The sequence below is a fragment of the Eumetopias jubatus genome, unplaced genomic scaffold (assembly GCF_037043125.1).
Source record: "Eumetopias jubatus isolate StellerSeaLion01/CBP00866 unplaced genomic scaffold, mEumJub1_p1.0 scaffold_6, whole genome shotgun sequence".
Lineage (NCBI taxonomy): Eukaryota > Metazoa > Chordata > Mammalia > Carnivora > Otariidae > Eumetopias > Eumetopias jubatus.
The window spans coordinates 23,078,109-23,096,388 of record NW_028274812.1 but is presented as its reverse complement, the minus strand read 5'-3'; the positions used below and the strand labels follow the sequence as shown (position 1 = coordinate 23,096,388).

General features: G+C 37.8%; 1 protein-coding gene across 4 annotated transcripts in view; it reads right to left on the bottom strand.

Annotated features, from left to right (window-relative positions):
• The window catches only part of HIVEP2 (HIVEP zinc finger 2), a 205,112-nt gene that overhangs the window by 37,971 nt on the left and 148,861 nt on the right, over positions 1–18,280 (bottom strand). Inside the window, exon 3 of one of the 4 annotated variants that reach the window (XM_028121383.2) lies at positions 8,416–8,565. The exons of the other annotated variants lie outside the window; for them this stretch is intronic. The gene's annotated coding sequence lies outside the window, so the exon portion shown is untranslated. The remainder of the gene's footprint in view (positions 1–8,415; positions 8,566–18,280) is intronic. 4 annotated transcript variants of the gene reach the window in all.

Here is an 18,280-nt window from a genome sequence, read left to right as displayed (position 1 = left end):
ATTCCATGCTCATGGACTGGAAGAACAAATATTGTTAAAATGTCCATATTACCTGAAGTGATCACAGATTTAATGCAATCATTATCAAAATACCAACAGCATTTTTCACAGAACAAGAAAAAATAATCCTAAAATTTGTATGGAATCAGGGGCTCCTGGGTGGCTCAGTCATTAAGTGTCTGCCTTTGGCTCAGGTCGTGATCCCAGGCTCCTGGGATCAAGCCTTGCATTGGGCTCCCTGCTCCGCAGGGAGCCTGCTTGTCCCTTTCCCACTCCACCTACTTGTATTCCCTCTCTCTCTCTCTCTCTCTGTCAGATAAATAAATAAAATCTTTAAAAAGAAATTTGTATGGAATCACAAAAGATCCCAAACAGCCAAAGCAATCTTGAAAAAGAAGAACAAAACTGGAGGTAATCACATTCCCAGATTTCAAGATATACTACAAAGCTATAGTAATCACAGTATGGTACTGGCACAAAAACAGATACACACATAAACAGAACAGAGAACTCAGAAATAAACCCATGATTATATGGTCAATTAATCTTTGACAAAGGAGGCAAGAATATGCAATGGACAGAAGACAGTCTCTTCAACAAATGGTGTTGGGAAAACTGGATAGCAGTATACAAAAAAAAGAAACTGGACTCCTTTCTCATACCATACACAAAAATAAACTCAAAATGGATTAAACACCTAATGTGAGATCTGAAACCATAAAAATCCTAGAAGAGAACATAGGCAGTAATTTCTCCAATATCAACCATAGCAACATTTTTCTAGATAAGTCTCCTGAGGCAAGGGAAATAAAAGCGAAAATAAACTATGGGTACTACATCAAAGTAAAAAGCTTCTGCACAGCAAATGAACCTATCAGTAAGACTAAGAGACAACCTCCTGAATGGAAGAAGATATTTGCAAATGACACATCTGATAAAGAGTAACTAAAATATAGAAAGAACTTATACAACTTAGCACACAAAAAACCCCAATAATCCAATTAAAAAATGGGCAGCAGACATGAACAGACATTTCTCCAAAGAAGACCTACAGATGCCTTATAGACACATAAAGAGATGCTCAACATCATTCATTATCAGGGAAACACAAATAAAAACCACAATGAGATATCACCTCACATCTGTCAGAATGGCTAAAGTCAAAAACACAAGAAACAAGTGTTGATGAGGATGCAGAGAAAAAGGAACCATCATGCATTCTTGGTGGGAATGCAAACTGGTGCAACCACTGCAGAAAACAGTATGCAGGTTCCTCAAAAAATTAAAAATAGAGCTATCATATGAATCCAGTAATTCCACTACTTGGTATTTACCCAAAGAATATGAAAACACTAATTTGAAGAGACATATGTACCCCTATGTTTATAGCAGCATTATTTACAATAGCCATGATATGGAAGCCACCCAAGTGTCCATCCACAGATGAATGGATAAAGAAGATGTGGTATATACATACAATGGACTATTAGCCATAAAAAAGAATGAAATCTTGCCATTTGCAACAACATAAATGGATCTAGAGAATATAACGCTAAGTAAAATAAATCAGAGAAAGACAAATACCATATAATTTCACTTATATGTGGAATTTAAGAAACAAAATAAATGAACAAAGAAAAAAAGAGATAAACCAAAAACCAGACTCTTATCTACAGAGAACAAACTGATGGCTACCAGAGGGGAGGTCTCTGGGGGGATGGGTTAAGTAGATGAAGGGGATTAAGAGTACACTTACCACAATGAGTACTGAGTAATGTATAAAACTGTTGAATCACTATGTTATACACCTGAAACTAATATAATGCTGTATGTTAATTATACTGGAATTAAAATAAAAAATGTCTTTTTTTGTTTTCTTGGTTGTGATACATTTTTATTTTTATATTCCAATTCTTTTTTTTTCCCCTTCCTTTCAATTCCTACTATTATATTCTTTAATGTTATTATGGTAAGTAAATAACCACTTCCTGCCAAGCTATTTTAAATATTTACTCTAACTAAATATTTGGAGGATAAAACCAAAGGAGGACTATTTGGCTACTATACTCTAATAAGAAATACAACAACAAAGTCATAATTCCAATATATTGTGTTCTCAAGTTTTACCTTTTTCAGTGCTTATGCTTATTCTTTGGTTGCTACAGATATACGTAAGTAAAGTAATGATTCCTTCTCCAATTTTCCTTTCACTCTTGGATGTGCCAAGATTAGCATAAAGGCCAATGTTAATTTCGGATTATGAGAACAAAGAGAATGGAGAAAACAAATCGTAAAATATGCATTATTTTATAAGTATGCATAAAACAGGCTGACCTTGCCTGAAGGAAAATCCATCTCTCACAGTAGACCCTCCCATGTCAATGGAAATAATACCAAAAGAAATGAATGCATAGATGAAAATCTGAATTGCATTTCATATCTCATGCTACAACCAATTCTCAGGTGTGAGGTGAAAAAAATCATCTTCAGTCTTCCTACATTAGCTCTACCGACAATAAAGATCCCTGAAGAAAGAAATCAAGGCAAGGCCTATGACATATATATATAACCTAACCAGATGCGCCCTGTCTGCCTCTAATAATAAGCAGCTGAAATAATCAATTCTATCTCCTCTCTTGAAAATTCTTACAGAGTGAGGAAATTGACCCATGTGTCAGTGTAGAGGTATACAACTTCAGTAAGTCAAAGAGCACATCTTGATTTAGCACTGTCCCTGGATCAGCAAAGCACACAGACTTCAGAATATCCTGAACCTCACTCAGTTACTATTGGAGTTCAAGAAAGCTCATGATCAAAAAGGGCTTGAACAACCAAGTAAGCCTCAACAGAGGTACGTGGTTCAAATAGAAGCCATGTTTTACCCAAAGGAAGTAACCAGAAAACCTTTAAAATTACCTATGCTATGTGGTTATTCAGGTACTCCCCTGACACTTTGATAAACTCTGAATGGCATTCATATTTTCAGCCCCATCTTGGATTGTATCATTGCCCACAAAGTTTAAGGCTAGAAAAATACTGAAGTTTCAAGCAGGTGTTTATAAGATCCTCTTGGGTAAACTCTGTCAGATAATTCCAGAATTCCATCCATAGGCCCTTGCACTCAATCAAATGACATTTTTTCCAAAGCTTTTATAAACTAATGAATGAAATGAAATAAAATATTATTGGAATGTAAATGTCATATTTATTTGAATTTGAATCCAGATATTACTGTTTTATTTACAATATATATGTAATTTAAATATCATATATATTATGTAAAATATATATTATATAATATATGAAATTTAGATCAACTTCAATGAAACTTACCAAGAAAAACTGAATTAAGAATAATGTCCAGGTGTGGAATTCAAAGATAAGTAAGATAAGATTCCTGCCTTCAAAGAGCTGACTGTCTACTAGACAAGAAAACCATATAAACAAGCTACACAAGCAACAGAGGCATAAAATGGTATTATGGATGCACAGAAACAAAAGATAGTTCAGGAAAGCTGTCTTTAAGAACATGGTCTTAGGCCCTGAAAGGCTAGGATTTGGCAAGTAGAGATGCAGAGAAAAGGCATTTAATGTGAACATACTGTTCAAGAGAGAAGAGCAAGGGATGTTGAAGAAACAGTGACTGGACTATTTGACATACTGAGGTAATGGAATACGGGCTGAGAAGGAAAGGTGGTGGTGGACTATAAAGGAACTTTATTTGGTAGATAATGAGAGCCAGCAGAGGTTCTGAGCAGACTGCCACAATCACAGAGATAATTTAGAAAGTTCATACTTAATAGCTCATCTCTTTCCATCCCTTTTTGAGCAAATTTCTACAAATATGGAGCCTGAAAAAAAAAATCAAGATTGAGAAGTTGTTTTAAGACAAGGGAGATAAGAAGCTAAGGCGGAAAGATCCATGTAATAAGATAATAGTGGAATAAACTCTTGGAAAAGTGGGAAAGAGAAGGAAACTCAAAAAGCATAGATTAAGGGATCAATTTCAGAAGAAAAAATGGAAACTTTTCTGTTTTAGACTGGAAGGACAGAAGAAATAATGAAGCAAGAGAACCCTTTAAACAGAGAGAGAGAGGGAAAAAAAAGGAGAAATTCCCTGAAGATGTTTTTAATCTGCTCAGAAAAGTAGAAGGCTGGTCATCTGATGAGGGGTAGGAGAGGGAGATAGAGTTGGTGAAAGCTTCATGAGTTTAAACATCCATTTGTCCTGAGTTCTTAATGTATTTAACAGTCTTAGGAAGAATACTATTTGTTATTAGACTATTTAAAAAGAGGGTTTTACACCAGAATATATGCAAAATGTATCTAAGTTGATAAATATATCCAAATAATATGATATTATCATATCTAATAATACAGTAAGAGATTACATTTATCTTTTATTTTTCAATAAAACTCTGAGGCTGATGAACTATAAGTCACTCTTCATGAACAGGAGATTTAAGACAATTAAAAAAAATTTGTATACTTCTTTTTTTTACTGTTTTTTCAAAACCACAGCTGAAGAGGTCTCTTTTATACTGAGCAGACTAACATGATAATTTAAGTTTTACAAAAGCACCTGAAATTGTTGAGACGAGGGATAAAAGATGTCATGGAAAGAACACTAGAATTTGAATCAGAAAATCCATACTCCTGTGCCAGTTCTAATACCTGGCAGCTATGAAATCTTGGACAATTTATTTAGTGTTTTGTTATCCTTCTTTCTTCATTCAGAAAATGAAAACAAAAATTCCTCCCAGGGTGCCTGGGTGGCTCAGTCGTTAAGCGTCTGCCTTCGGCTCAGGTCATGATCCCAGGGTCCTGGGATCGAGTCCCACATCGGGCTCCCTCCTCGGCGGGAAGCCTGCTTCTCCCTCTCACACTCCCACTGCTTGTGTTCCTGCTCTCGCTGTCTCTGTCTCTGTCAAATAAATAAATAAAATCTTAAAAAAAAAAAAAATTCCTCCCAACCATGGTTGTTGTAACCAGGATGTCTATCATAGTAGGTACTTGATAAATTTATTTTTAAAAAGATAATGAGATCAAGGGGGTATTCAGTGAGGAAGAGATTTAGCAATCAAAGATACTGTATCTCATAATTCTATATTACTACCTAAAGCAGAATACTGCAATAGTCATGCTGTGTTTCATTCTGTCAACATTTAGAAAATATTACTGGTGGCCTAGATATTCACTTTTTATGGTATCATTAGTGATTGAGGTGATTTTTTTCAATGTTTTAATCAATAAATTATCGAAGAAAATTGATGATGATTCTATGCCACATTTTTCCCCCAATTTAATGGCTACTAAAATATGCACTGCTATGCGTTGCTGGCTACTATAGACAAGGCAAGGTGTCTATTCTAATTTATTTAGCAATTAAAGAGTTGTGTGATTTATAATTTTTAATTGTCAAAGGTGACGACATGTGGAAGAAACTTATGTGTTGTCAGTATCAAGATGAATTTTATTTTTACTGAAAACTGGTTTTATAGGGGCGCCTGTGTGGCTCAGTCGTTAAGCATCTGCCTTTGGCTCAGGTCACGATCCCAGGGTCCTGGGATCCAGCCCTGCATCGGGCTCCCTGCTCCGCGGGAAGCCTGCTTCTCCCTCCCCCACTCCCCCTGCTTGTGTTCCCTCTCTCACTGTGTCTCTCTCTCTGTCAAATAAATAAATAAAATCTTAAAAAAAAAAAACAAAGAAAAGAAAACTGGTTTTATAGACACTACATTTTAAGCCTATTTAGTGTTCCTCTTTAGGATGGCTGCTAGAAAGCTAAGTTCTAAATTTAGGGCCTTCCTCTAGGAAGTACACAGGCCTTCCTGGCATGTATTTTGACAGTAACATCATTTCTTGCCTCAAGTACTATTCCTACTTTTGTTTCCTATTGTCTCGTACTCACACTTACTAATATGTACACACATACATGCACACCTCAATAATGGGAATGATAACAAAAGACATAATAAATGTCTCTGGGAACTGTTTCTAAAATTAAATCTATTTGAATACTTCAATAGTGTTTGGGCAGCACAATTTTGAAAACTAATTGGTTCCAGGAATATAAAAAGTAATGTGGAAACTCCCCAAATATTTGTCTTTTCCCTCTGTTTTCACCTGTATTGATTCCAAGAAAAGAAAGGATTTCATAAATATAACAGCAAAGGTACATATAACACAACTCAAGAGAAACATTAATTATTTTTCCTTCTCTAAGGAATTGCATATGAATAATATGGAAATAATATGCTCAAATTATATTATCTTTGAGACATGGTCAAATTTCCAGCTACTGTCAAGGCTCAGTGGCAGACATGGTAAATGCATCTGACATATTCTTGGACAGAGATAACTTACATTGGCAGATCTACACACAAATCCTGTATGGTGTACTGAGGGGGTTGGATGAATGTTTTTTATTTGTTGAACATCCATAAGGTATAAAATCAGATTTGGACACATGTACTTGAGCAAGTTTAGAATCCGTTTGATCAGAAAGTATTTCAAGTCTTAAATCAACCTCTACTTCTAAGCATCAACTATTCTAAATGTTACTAAAATTTTAAACAATGAATTAAGAGTCTAAAAACCATCTTTAGTGACATTTTGATTAACCAATTATATGTGATTTAATTTGATCTTTGTTTTCAAATAAATCCAGATGCTACAGAATGTGTGGGATTCCTAATTTTGGGTTTCAGTCAACATTGACCAATATCCAATATGGACATACTGGCCTAATTTCTACATTCTTCACACCCATATAAATAATTTGAAGAACACAATTTAACTAATGCAGCCAGAAATAATTCACCTTGACAAACATTATAAGAAATAAAAAAATATATGCTTTTGTTTCAGCTTTAAGAGCAGTTTGCCAAAATCTGCCATCCCACAAGTGGTCTTAACTCACTGACTCCCTTTTACTGATGTTGTTATATTGTATATTTGTTATATCTCACTTTCATCCTCTCTGATACATCACTGAAGAGCAAAGAATTTGCTTTAAAAATCTCATTAAGAATTCTTCCTTAGCACAAATTCTCGTCAAAACAAACAAAAGTAGAGAAAAATAAGCAAAAGCAATTGAGCAAATGAGAACACAGAGAAGACTGCAAAATTAAATATTTTATCATATTGTTTAATTTATCAGGCTTGTGCTGATTTCATTAAGGGCCTTAGACAAAGGGCCAGAACTAATTTTATCGCAGCATCTGCTCTCTGATTTTAACATGGGTGTAAATTATTTGAATAGGCAGATTATAATACTTCTTTGAATTGATAAGTAGCAATCCAATATAGAGAAGAAAATGTTTGAATATTACCTGGCATATGTACATTATGTTATTTTTCAAAGCTTATCATTTCACCCTCATAATATCCTCCTAATGTAAGAAGAGCCTGAGGAAATCGAGGCTCAGAGAGGCTACACCATTGTCACAATAGTATTTCATGGATCACAAAATCAGCGGGCAGCTCCCTGGTCTCCTGTCTCCCAATACAAGGCTCCTTTTGTGGACCAAATGGAGCCTACAAACCAGTTTTGAGAGAGCATGTGTGGGATTTGCGGGCAGAAGACACAGGTTTAAGATCCCCCTCTCCCGTGGATTGACCTTGAGTGGCTTCCCTTCCTTTATCTAAGCTCGAATTTCCTCATATGTAAAATGGGAATAAAGATGCTGGCCCCACTTTTCTACCCCTCTATTAGTAAGCCAACAATTGAGATGACATACGAAAATCAGCTGTCAATTTTAAATCACCAAATAGTAGATATTGTCGTTGTGGATACTAATGAACAAAGCAGCTTTTTGCTGAAGAAACTAAAACAGAAGACATTTGAAGGCCTGAGCCCTAATACTTCCTACTTCCCCGAGTGCCCTGAGTAAATTCTACCAACACAGTAACCAGTCAGAAAACGTTTACACAATAGACTAATGGGTCTGCTGAATGGTTCATCAAGGTCAGCCCATTTTGAGAGAATAAGGGAGGCAAAAAAATGGAATCCAGGTGAAAAACGGTACAAACTTCAGCTTCCCTCAGTGTCACGCCTTCTTCATGGGCATGCAGGTAGATCTAAGAAGTGGGAAACCCCAACCAAGGTGTATTGTTTTTTTTAAGATTTTATTCATTTATTCAAGACACGGAGATACAGAGAGAGAGAGAGAAAGCATGAGCAGGGGGAGTGGCAGGCAGAGGGAGAGGGAGAAGCAGGCTCCCCACTGAGCCAGGAGCCCAATGTGGGGCTCAATCCCAGGACCCTGGGATCATGACCTGAGCCGAAGGCAGACGCCGAGGCGCCCCCCAACCAAGGTGTTTTAATCGTGGCATTTGTGTGATGTCTTTGATAGTAAAGAACAGAGAACCTGACCCAAACTCTCTACGGCAATAAGGTTAACATTGTTGACTCACGATTCTCAGTAGTCCAGGGGTAGTGTGCTTTCGGGCCAAGCTTGATCCAGAGACCTATGAAAGCTTCAGGATTTGGTTTCTTTTATTGAGATTCTTTTGACTCTCTCCCCTCTGTGTGTCAGATTCTTCATGAGGCTGGCCCCTCTCCCCCTAGTATCAATGACAAAAGAGATTCCTGACTTCCTCTCTTCACCACCAAATCAAAGGAAGAGAAAACTTCTCGTGGCTTCTCAGGATGAAAATCTTCTTTCATGTTTGACAGACACTGCCTACTATTACTGAGAAGCTCAATTCAGAATTATTTATAACACTCCTCTTGACAACATCAGAAACAAAGGGAAGGATTTTCCACACATAGATGTACATACTCTTCGGGCACAGCAAGCACATACGTACACAACAGGAAAACTGTCATTCCGGAATAGCCCTTTGTTTACAATGTTGGGTGACATCATCTCAATTCACTGTCTAAATGATTTGTGCCCATTTTAGCTTAAAGTCCCAATTACTGTCCTTTTGAAGAAAGTATTTCAAATGTATTACTTTTGATGAGTTAACAACTCTTTCCTTTGTTCCATGTCAAATTGTGAAACAATTTAGAACTAAACATTTTAATTCAATTTGGATTCATTTGTGTAGATCAAGTTTAGTCAATGCCTAAAAACATAAAAAAAATAAAAATTCCCTCTCCAGAATTTTCAAGTGTTAACTATTTTACTCTATCTTGTGTCTCATAGAAATCAAACCAAATAACAATATAGTCATTTGAAATTTTCTTTGAGATGTTTTTGTCAGAGAAAATAAGCTGACAAGAATATGAACACCCTCCATTTATAGTAAACCGTTGGTGAGGAGGTACTATTTATAAATGTTTTCCATATGATGTGCTTATGTTTTTGGGTTCTGAGTACTATGCCCGTATTGTTTCTTTTCTCTTACTTTTTTTCTTATAAGTAAGGAGTTCCACCCTCCGTCCCCTTCTCTTTATGAAAAAAAAAAAAGGAAAATCTATTTTATGAAACAAGTCATGATAGCAGATACTGAAGTAAGGTTTCCAACAACCTTATTCACTACACTGCCCTCCTATTCACTTCTCTCCAGTTTCTGGGGGGAAAAAATGGATCTTATTGTTAATACCTTTGAAGAGAAGGGATGACAACAGTCAAAAAGGCCACGGTCAAAACATTAAAAAAAAAAAAAGCTTAGGGTAAATGTGCTATGTGTGTTTAAAGGCAGAGCCCTATCATTTTTATAGACTAAGTATCACTAAGCAAAAATGAATATTTAAGAGTTTTTAAAGGTGTCAGTGATTCCCTACAATTTTTTTAAAGATTTATTTATTTATTTTAGAGAGGGAGAGATGAGCAAGCAGGTGGAGGGACAGAGGGAAGGAGAGAGAGAGAACCCTTAAGCAGATTCCCAGCTGAGCACAGAGCCCAATTTGGAGCTCAATCTCAGGACCCTGTTTTTATTGTTTTTTATAAAGTAAAAATTATTAAATAGAGTATCGATGTAAGAATTTCTGTATGTGTGCATTATATATATATATATATATATATATATATATATATATATGAAATGATTAGCCATAAAATATAACTCATTTCTTGGAAAGAAATGAAAGAAAGAAAAGAAAGTCATCCAGGTCCCCAGAGCAGCCCACGAGGAGCACCTAAGTCTCTCAAAAAGCACATGGGAATATGAATCTTGTCAACTTCAGGGAGAGACATGCTTCCATGAGGGACTAAAACACCAAGAAAAAGGAGAGAGAGAATGCATCAGGCATTATCTTTTTGAGCATTGTGTCCTCTGACCCTATAGAATAGTAACTGAAAATTAATGAATTTCTGGTCACTAGTGGTTGGTTTCAAAATCAACTAATTAGTTGGAAAATTAACACTTGCTAAAAGCAATCCCACCCCACCCCACCCTGCCAAAAAAATTATCAAAGTTCCAAACATCAGAGCTCTGTCAGTTGGCTTCCTATCGTGCAAGCTGAAACTGTAGCTGAAGTTCAGGGTGGTAGAGGGGCAAACTAGTGACATCAGAAAGTGGGGAAACCTCTGGGCTAAGACCTGGTTAGCAGGAGAGAACAGTCCCCTTGCAGGCTAGTAAGGAATGATACATCAAGGCCAAGCCCCTGACACTCAGCCCCTGACCCAGACCCACTGATTAGTCTGAAATTTATTCACCTTCACCTTGTACATGAAAATCCACCTATCTGGGGCACCTGAGTGGCTCAGTCGTTAAACGTCTGCTTTTGGCTCAGGTCATGATCCCAGGGTCCTGGGATCGAGCCCTGCATCGGGCTCCCTGCTCAGTGGGGAGCCTGCTTCTCCCTCTCCCACTCCCCCTGCAACTGTGTTCCCCCTCTCGCTGTGTCTCTCTCTGTCAAATAAATAAATAAAATCTTAAAAAAAAAAAACAAAAACAAAAGAAAATCCACCTATCACTTAATGTCAATGAATAATGGCTTCTCTTCAAATGCAGGTCAAACAGCTAAAGTCAATTTCCACCCCTCCCCCCCCAATATGTTAAAAACCTTGTTGTTGCCCAAGAACTTTCCCAGAAGTCTGATTAAGCAGCAAATATTTTCCCTTTTCTTCAGACTTAGTGTCTGGGTTGCAACACAACTGGATGGCAGCAAAAAAAAAAAAAAAAAAAAAAAACCAACTTGGAAAATGTCTGCATTTGACTGGTGTGAAAAAACTGTCTTAAGCACTCACAAATAATTGAGGCACAGAACCTAGGAGAGAAAATGTCACCACATTCAGCTGCAGAAGTGTGTCTCCATTACTGCAATTTTTAGATACTTATCAACCTTCAATGAACATTGATGATATATTAGTCATTATTAAATGGCACCTCTGCCTCTACCATACAAAGTGCAGAATTCGAGTTTAATAAGGTGGCATTCCAATTGCCAGATGGCAGCTCCCCTTGATTTACGTTTCTCTATGAAACATTTGAGTCCTTTCCAAGAGACTCACCTCAAGCATCTAAGTATTTGGCCTTCATTTTTATATATACCCAATATGCTTAGAGATAAGAAAGGCATGACTGATCATAATGAATAAATTTATATATGAAAATTTATAAAAAGAACACATTTTCTTAATACTTAGAGCATCTATTTGATGAGAAAGATTTCAACTTGCTTTTCAATTTCAAATTTTTCCATTTTTCAAATTTCAATTAAATTTAAAACCGTAAGATAAAATCTTACAAGTGGCTTCCTTTCAATATCCTGAGAGACGATAAGGAGAAGAAAAGGGAGAATTTAGGAGATTTAGGAAGAAAAGTTCCAAAAAGTGCATGGAAAGTATTAATGTCTACAGAAAGAATTTAAAGAACTGGTTCTCTTTCCCCAAACTGGAAATATCCTTCTGTTTGAGTACTGAGTGTCTCTCCCTGAGTTAACTACAGGCAATCCAAACAGAAATTGTCATCTCTACCAAACAATAGCTTTAGAGCCATCATATCCTTTGCTGCTTCATGTTAACGAGTAAATAGTAGCATTGTTTGACAAAGACTGGTTACATAGTGATCATTATGGAGAAGCCTCCCCACTTTGAACAGACTGAGGCGGGCAGGAGCACCTTCACTGTGTGGCGTGGAGAACCACAGGCATACACAAGGGCCGGCCAGATGGCTCATACAGTGGCTCAGCCTGCCCTTCCATACTGTTCGGATGATGTCTGCAGATCGGCACTAAAGCTCACCAACTAGGCACTAAAGCAGTGGCCAGTATCAAAGAAAGTGAGAACGAGGGGCACAGAGAGCCACAGCTATAGGATAACATGAAAAGAACACTGGGCTACAGAAGTACCAGTACACTTTAAAATACGTTATTTCACTGAATTCTCATGAGAACATTGAAACATAACTTTTTTCCAGCTGAGAAGGTTCGATAAGGCCAAAGGCCAAACAGATAGTAAATGTCGGAAAGAGGATTTTAAACTAATTGTCTTTTACTTGGGAACCCCAATATTCCCACTGATCCATGGCCCCTCTCCTTCAGCACACTAACTCAGCTCCCCTGTTTATGTAGCTCTGGATAAATCACTTAAAATTAGTGGGCCTTGGTTTCTCCACCTGTAAAATGGACATCGTAATTCCTGCCCTGCTACCTTCCTTAGATATTTTAAGAATTAAATGAATCCACATATATGGAAATAATATTAAAATGGAAATCACTAGGTCATGGGAAGATCTGAATGCTACATTCACAGCCCTTCTCAGTCACTGTTTTATAGGTATCTTCACCACAGGCTTTCTGTGTCATGACTTAAGTTCTAACTTAGGATTTTGATACTTCACAGATACAGGGAGGTATCTGGTTTATTGTTATTCATCTTTAAGTCTAAGTATATCCTTCCTCCCTGAGGTATCCCAAGTCTTCTGTGATCCCCTACTAATGATTCATCACAATGTGCCATCGTTTTGATGTACTTATCTCTCAGACTAGAATGGGAGGCTTTTGGAGGCTGGAATTCTATCTGTATTTTGTTAATGTGTTACTATTAGCTGCCGTAGCAAACAAAATCTAAAATGCATAGTTGCTTATTCACAATAGCAGTACAAAAGAGTCCTGATGGATGCCTCCCCTCAATCCAAGAACCCAAGCCCCTATGGCCCACCAACTACAACAAGGATTCCGAGGCCACCATGATTACCCGGCTTCAAGCTGGCAAGAGGGGGAAGACATGGAGGGTCATCCTTGGGAGGGTTTTAGGAGTCAGGCACTAATGAGGCACACAGCATTTCCACTCACATTCCATCCACTAAGACTCAGCCACATGGTTCACTAACTGCAGGAGAGATTGTGAAATGCAATCTAACTATGGGCCCCAGAAGAACAGGATGCAGGTTTGGTGAACAGCCAGTCAGGCTCTGCCACGCTTATAATAGAAACTTCAAAGATACTTCCTAAAGGAACCACAAGTACACCCAAGTCTTGGCCACATAGATATGAAGGGGGAAAAAAAGAACTATATGTAAAGTATATAGTATTTAGATCTAATTCACTTAAACTTCACTGATTCACTGCTTCTGTTCCTTTTCCTAATATACCCAAACCCAGTATGAAGGATGAAAAACTACATCATCAAAAGAAAAAATAAAAGCATCATAAGCAAAACCCTAAGTTTCAAAAAAAAAGAATCACCCCATAATAAGGGAATATTACAGAGACAAAATTCACTAGCAATACATAAAGGAGAGATAAAACATGACAGAGTCCACTTGCTGTTTAATTTACTAGAGAATTCTACACTTTTATAATACTAAGAGGTAAAGTCCTGTCATGTTTCTGTAGCTAAGTAAGACTCTACAACATAAAACTCTGATGTTGATGCTTTAATATCTAAGTGGTTTTAATTATCAGTTAAGTTTAAAAACTAATCAAATGCATGGATGAAAAAGACACTTAAAATTCTTGTTGTAAGTAAAGTCACTAAAGTATACCAAGAATGAATGCATGGTCTTTTAAAGCCATCATACGAACCTTTGTAGTAGGTGAAGTACTTTTTAGACGTCTGCATTTGACCAAGTCAAGATTGTTAGTGTATTTAATTCTTACTAAAAGAAACCTATCAAGTATAAGTTTAAACTCCATTCAAAAAGTAAGCCCATATGCCAGTGTTTCCTCATCACCTAGAAGTTTCAGGTGATAAAATGCCATGCTTTCTGCTCAAATCCAGAGAATCGCTTTCCTTTAGTGGAATTGCTTCACCACACAAGCTCTCGAAACAGGCTTATTTCTGCTATTTTTCTGACTATATTTTAAAAGAGAAATGACCTCGGTTTCGCAGATGCTGGTGAAATAATAACAGTTGCACAGGCAAGGCATATAATTAGTTGAAAAAGAGGGTAAAAAAAGACTTCACCTACACTACGTGGGCACAAAGACTTAGGATGAAGTGTGAAACAGCTGCTGTCTGGATCTTGCACAGCTGTAACTGGCACGGAGGCAAAAGCACCAGCTACACATGAGTGCACACACACACACGTCACTTGGAACACAAAGAGAAGAAATCCTTCCTAAACTCAAGCGACCGCAGACGCCTATACTGAAAATAAACGCAGTAGTTACCTTCACCCCATAGGTGGCCAATATCAGGACAGAGCATAGACAGGAGAGAGAACAATGAAGTGATTCTTCCCTTCCAATCAAGAGCTGCCCAAATCGCAGAGAAGGAACCTCTCTTCTTTGGCACCCTGTGTGTGGAATGCTGCCCTTCATTAACCCACGTCCTCAAGGATGGGAGCCTGGAAGGACTGGAAAAGGAACCAAAGTTTCTCATTTTCTTTCTTTCTTTCTTTCCTTTTCTTTCTTTCTTTCTTTCTTTTTTTAATTTTATTTATTTGACAGAGAGAGACACAGCTAGAGGGAACACAAGCAGGGGGAGTGGGAGAGGGAGAAGCAGGTTTCCCATGGAGCAGGGAGCCCGATGTGGGGCTCGATCCCAGGACCCTGGGATCATGACCTGAGCCGAAGGCAGATGCTTAACGACTGAGCCACCCAGGCGCCCCAAGTCTCTCATTCTCATATCAACCTTTGTTGAACTCCTAAGGGTTTCAACTTCTAAGTGGACAGAGCTCTTAAGCATGAATATCAAAAGCTATTTTTTTACCTGTTTTCACAATCACTTTTGATTATTTTATGACATCTGTGAGCCAGTTTGCAATGAGTGCAGTGAACTCCAGTTCAAATTTTAATTGCACCCGGAAGCACAATACTGGTTTATTCTTACCCAACATGTATAAATTCTAATGGGAAGATTTGTTCACAACTTTAACAATCATGTCTTAGTGGTGAAGAGCTCAAAGGACTTGGGAATAATTATAAATGAATACTACATATGGTGGTGGTCCGGCCACTCATTCAAAAATTGCATCAATACAGAACCAGATTGATTGTCCCACAGAGGCTGAGTTTTGGAAGTTTATAGAGAACAACAGGTTCACACTCTCCTGATCCAGCTTGATATTTTTGAATATCAAGGTACACAGTTCTGGTCCCTTTGGGACCAGCAAGATAATGAAAATGTGTGGAGTGGCACGGTGAACACATGAGGAAGAGCAGTATCCAAGAACCCACTGAAAAATGAACATCTAGACTTCGTGTGAATTTATGTGATGGACTGTTTGTGACCTCCCCCACTCCCCAAATTCATAAGTTGAAATCCTAAGTTCCACTGGGAGATGGAGTCTTTGGGAGGTAATTAGGTCATGAGGGTGGAGCCCTCATGCTGGGATTAATGCCCTTATAAGACGGGAGAACTTGCATCCTCCCGTTCTCTCTCTGCCATGAGAGGATACAGTAAGTTGGCCATCTGTAAACCAGAAAGAAGGCCTTCACCAAGAACTCAACCATGCTGGCACTCTGACCTGGGACTTCCAGACTCCAGAACCGTGAGAAATAAATGTTTGTTGTTTATGCCAGGCTCTGGTACTTCTCTTATAGCAGCCCGAGTGATTAAGACAGATGGTTAATGGGACAAGGACAAAGCTGACGTTCTTCTAAGAAATTAGGGCAACCTAATAAGAACATTTGCCTGAATATAAGGCCACTTCATCTCAGCGTGGTTAGAAAGGCTGAAGGAATCACCACAGGGTAAGTGCTAGGAAATTATTTTGAATAGACTTGAGAAAGATGAATGGAGAACATCAGTCCTTTAAATTTGACTACAAAATTTCAGCCCTTGTCCAAAAAATAAAGAACAAAAAGAAGAAACACATACTCAACAAAATTTCTTAACATTGTACTAACTGAATGTCACTTTGTATGATGCTAGATTGTGAGGTATCCATCCTTTAAGATAAACTATATGCAAAATGTACACCAGGTAACTGAATAAGATGTGTTGTAAACAGAAGAGGAATTATGTGGGTTGGCAAGGGCCAGCAGGCATCCTTAGGGAAATAAGGAGCCAGAGAAGCAAGATAAGCATGGTAGGTGACCTTGTGTCACTTCTCCTAGCCAGCCCCAGCCTACAGGGTATAGCCTGTACTCTCCATGCAGGGAAAGGGAAACAAGTAACACCAGTGTTCCTTTTAAAGGAGCCCTCCAACTCCTCCCCATCCTCAGAGATTCCAACAAGCCTCAGAGACTATAATGGTAAAAAGCCAGGTGCCCCTCCACCTAAAACAGGAAGCTTTCGCACAGAACTTGCTCTTCCCTTAGTGGGAAGACAAGAAGGGAGAGGAAAAGGGGCCATGCCTTCATTTGTCCTTCACTTGCTCTCTGATCAAGTAGGGCAAAGTTTTACAGAAAGACATCTTCAACTTTACTTCTGGAAGCAGAGCTTATTCAGAAAAAAAGGCTACATGGGAACAGTTTCCAGAATAGGTCTGAGAAGGCCAGGTGTCTCCTGACCTAGCTCTATTCTTTCATAAACTTTCTGAGTTCATTTTCAGGCATACTAGAGCTCTTTAGACTCTAGATATATTTTATTATGCCATCTACAAAGCATCTAAGAGGAATTTGGTAGAGATTGATGACACACAACTTACGTGAGATGCCCAAATCCTCACCAATCACTCATTTGTTCAACAAGTATGTATTGAGTACATACCATATTTTAGGTGCTGTGTTTGGTCTCTGGTCTACACTGGGAAATAAACAGACATGAGCTCTGCCCTAGAGAAATTCTGTCTGGTGGACAAACCTCCCATCATAAGTTAAAACTACTATTCTCCACTTGCATATAGTTTAATATATCTATACATTAATGGTTTCATTAAAAAGGCAGCTTTTAGATCATGGTCAATACCATTAGGACCTTAGCACCTATTGGGTCACTGTTTTGTAGATGTGCCCTCATCCCAACATACTGTTAGTACTCCCAGCACACTCAGTAGAGTTTGGAGAAATAAGATATGAAATGGTTTGTATTCTCAAGTAGCTTACAATCTCCTTTAAGAGAAAATATATCTATATGAAATATAAATAACAATACAATTGGAAGAGTACCATGAACAATTCCAAACTGCAAATATTCCATAAATAGGGTGCCCATAAAATTTATTATCCAAACCATTGCATTTTTCAGAGCAAAAGGGGGCGCTATTAATACTTAATACTGGGACTTTCCTTGGCAAATCAGAATGTGTCACTTTTTCAATAAATCCCTTTTTCGGGGATTAATTCTGCAACCTAAAAACCAAATTTAGTTCCTTCCTCAAAGAAATATTAATGGAATATTTATTATATTTGAAACACTATGCTAGGCTCTTTTAGAGGTAGGCTTTAGGGAAAAGCTCACAAAGATAAATAAAATACAATGCTTATTCCCAGAGAAGACATAAAAATTGCTCACGTGTTCTGAATACATATCATGGGACAGATAACCCAATGCTAAGCCTTTTGCATACATTATCTCATTTAACCATCAAAACAATCCTAGGAGGTAAGTGGTATTACTCCCATTTTACAGATGAGGCTTATAGTGGTTATGTAACTTATCCAGGGTCACACAGATTGTAAGGAGTGGACATTATAACCAGGTATGTCCCACTGCAATGCCTCAGCTCTTAGTCTATAACAAGTACTACAAGAATAATCCAAAGGAGGAAAAATTGTATTTGTGGTTGGAGTAATGACGGATGGCTGAATGAAGGACAGTGGTATTAGACACGGACCTTGACGAGTTAGAAGTCTTTTAAAAACAGTTATTAGAGGGGAAAGCAATCCATGGAGATGGAACAATGAACCAATAGCTTAGAGGCGGGAAATAGTGGGTGAGCAAGAAGAAGTCAACTTGGCTAGTACTTTGTACTTTTGAATAGAGAAATTGAGAACTGTATGCTGGGAAGGTCAGCTGAGGCCATCCTGCCTTCATGTTTAATTTAAGCAAATATG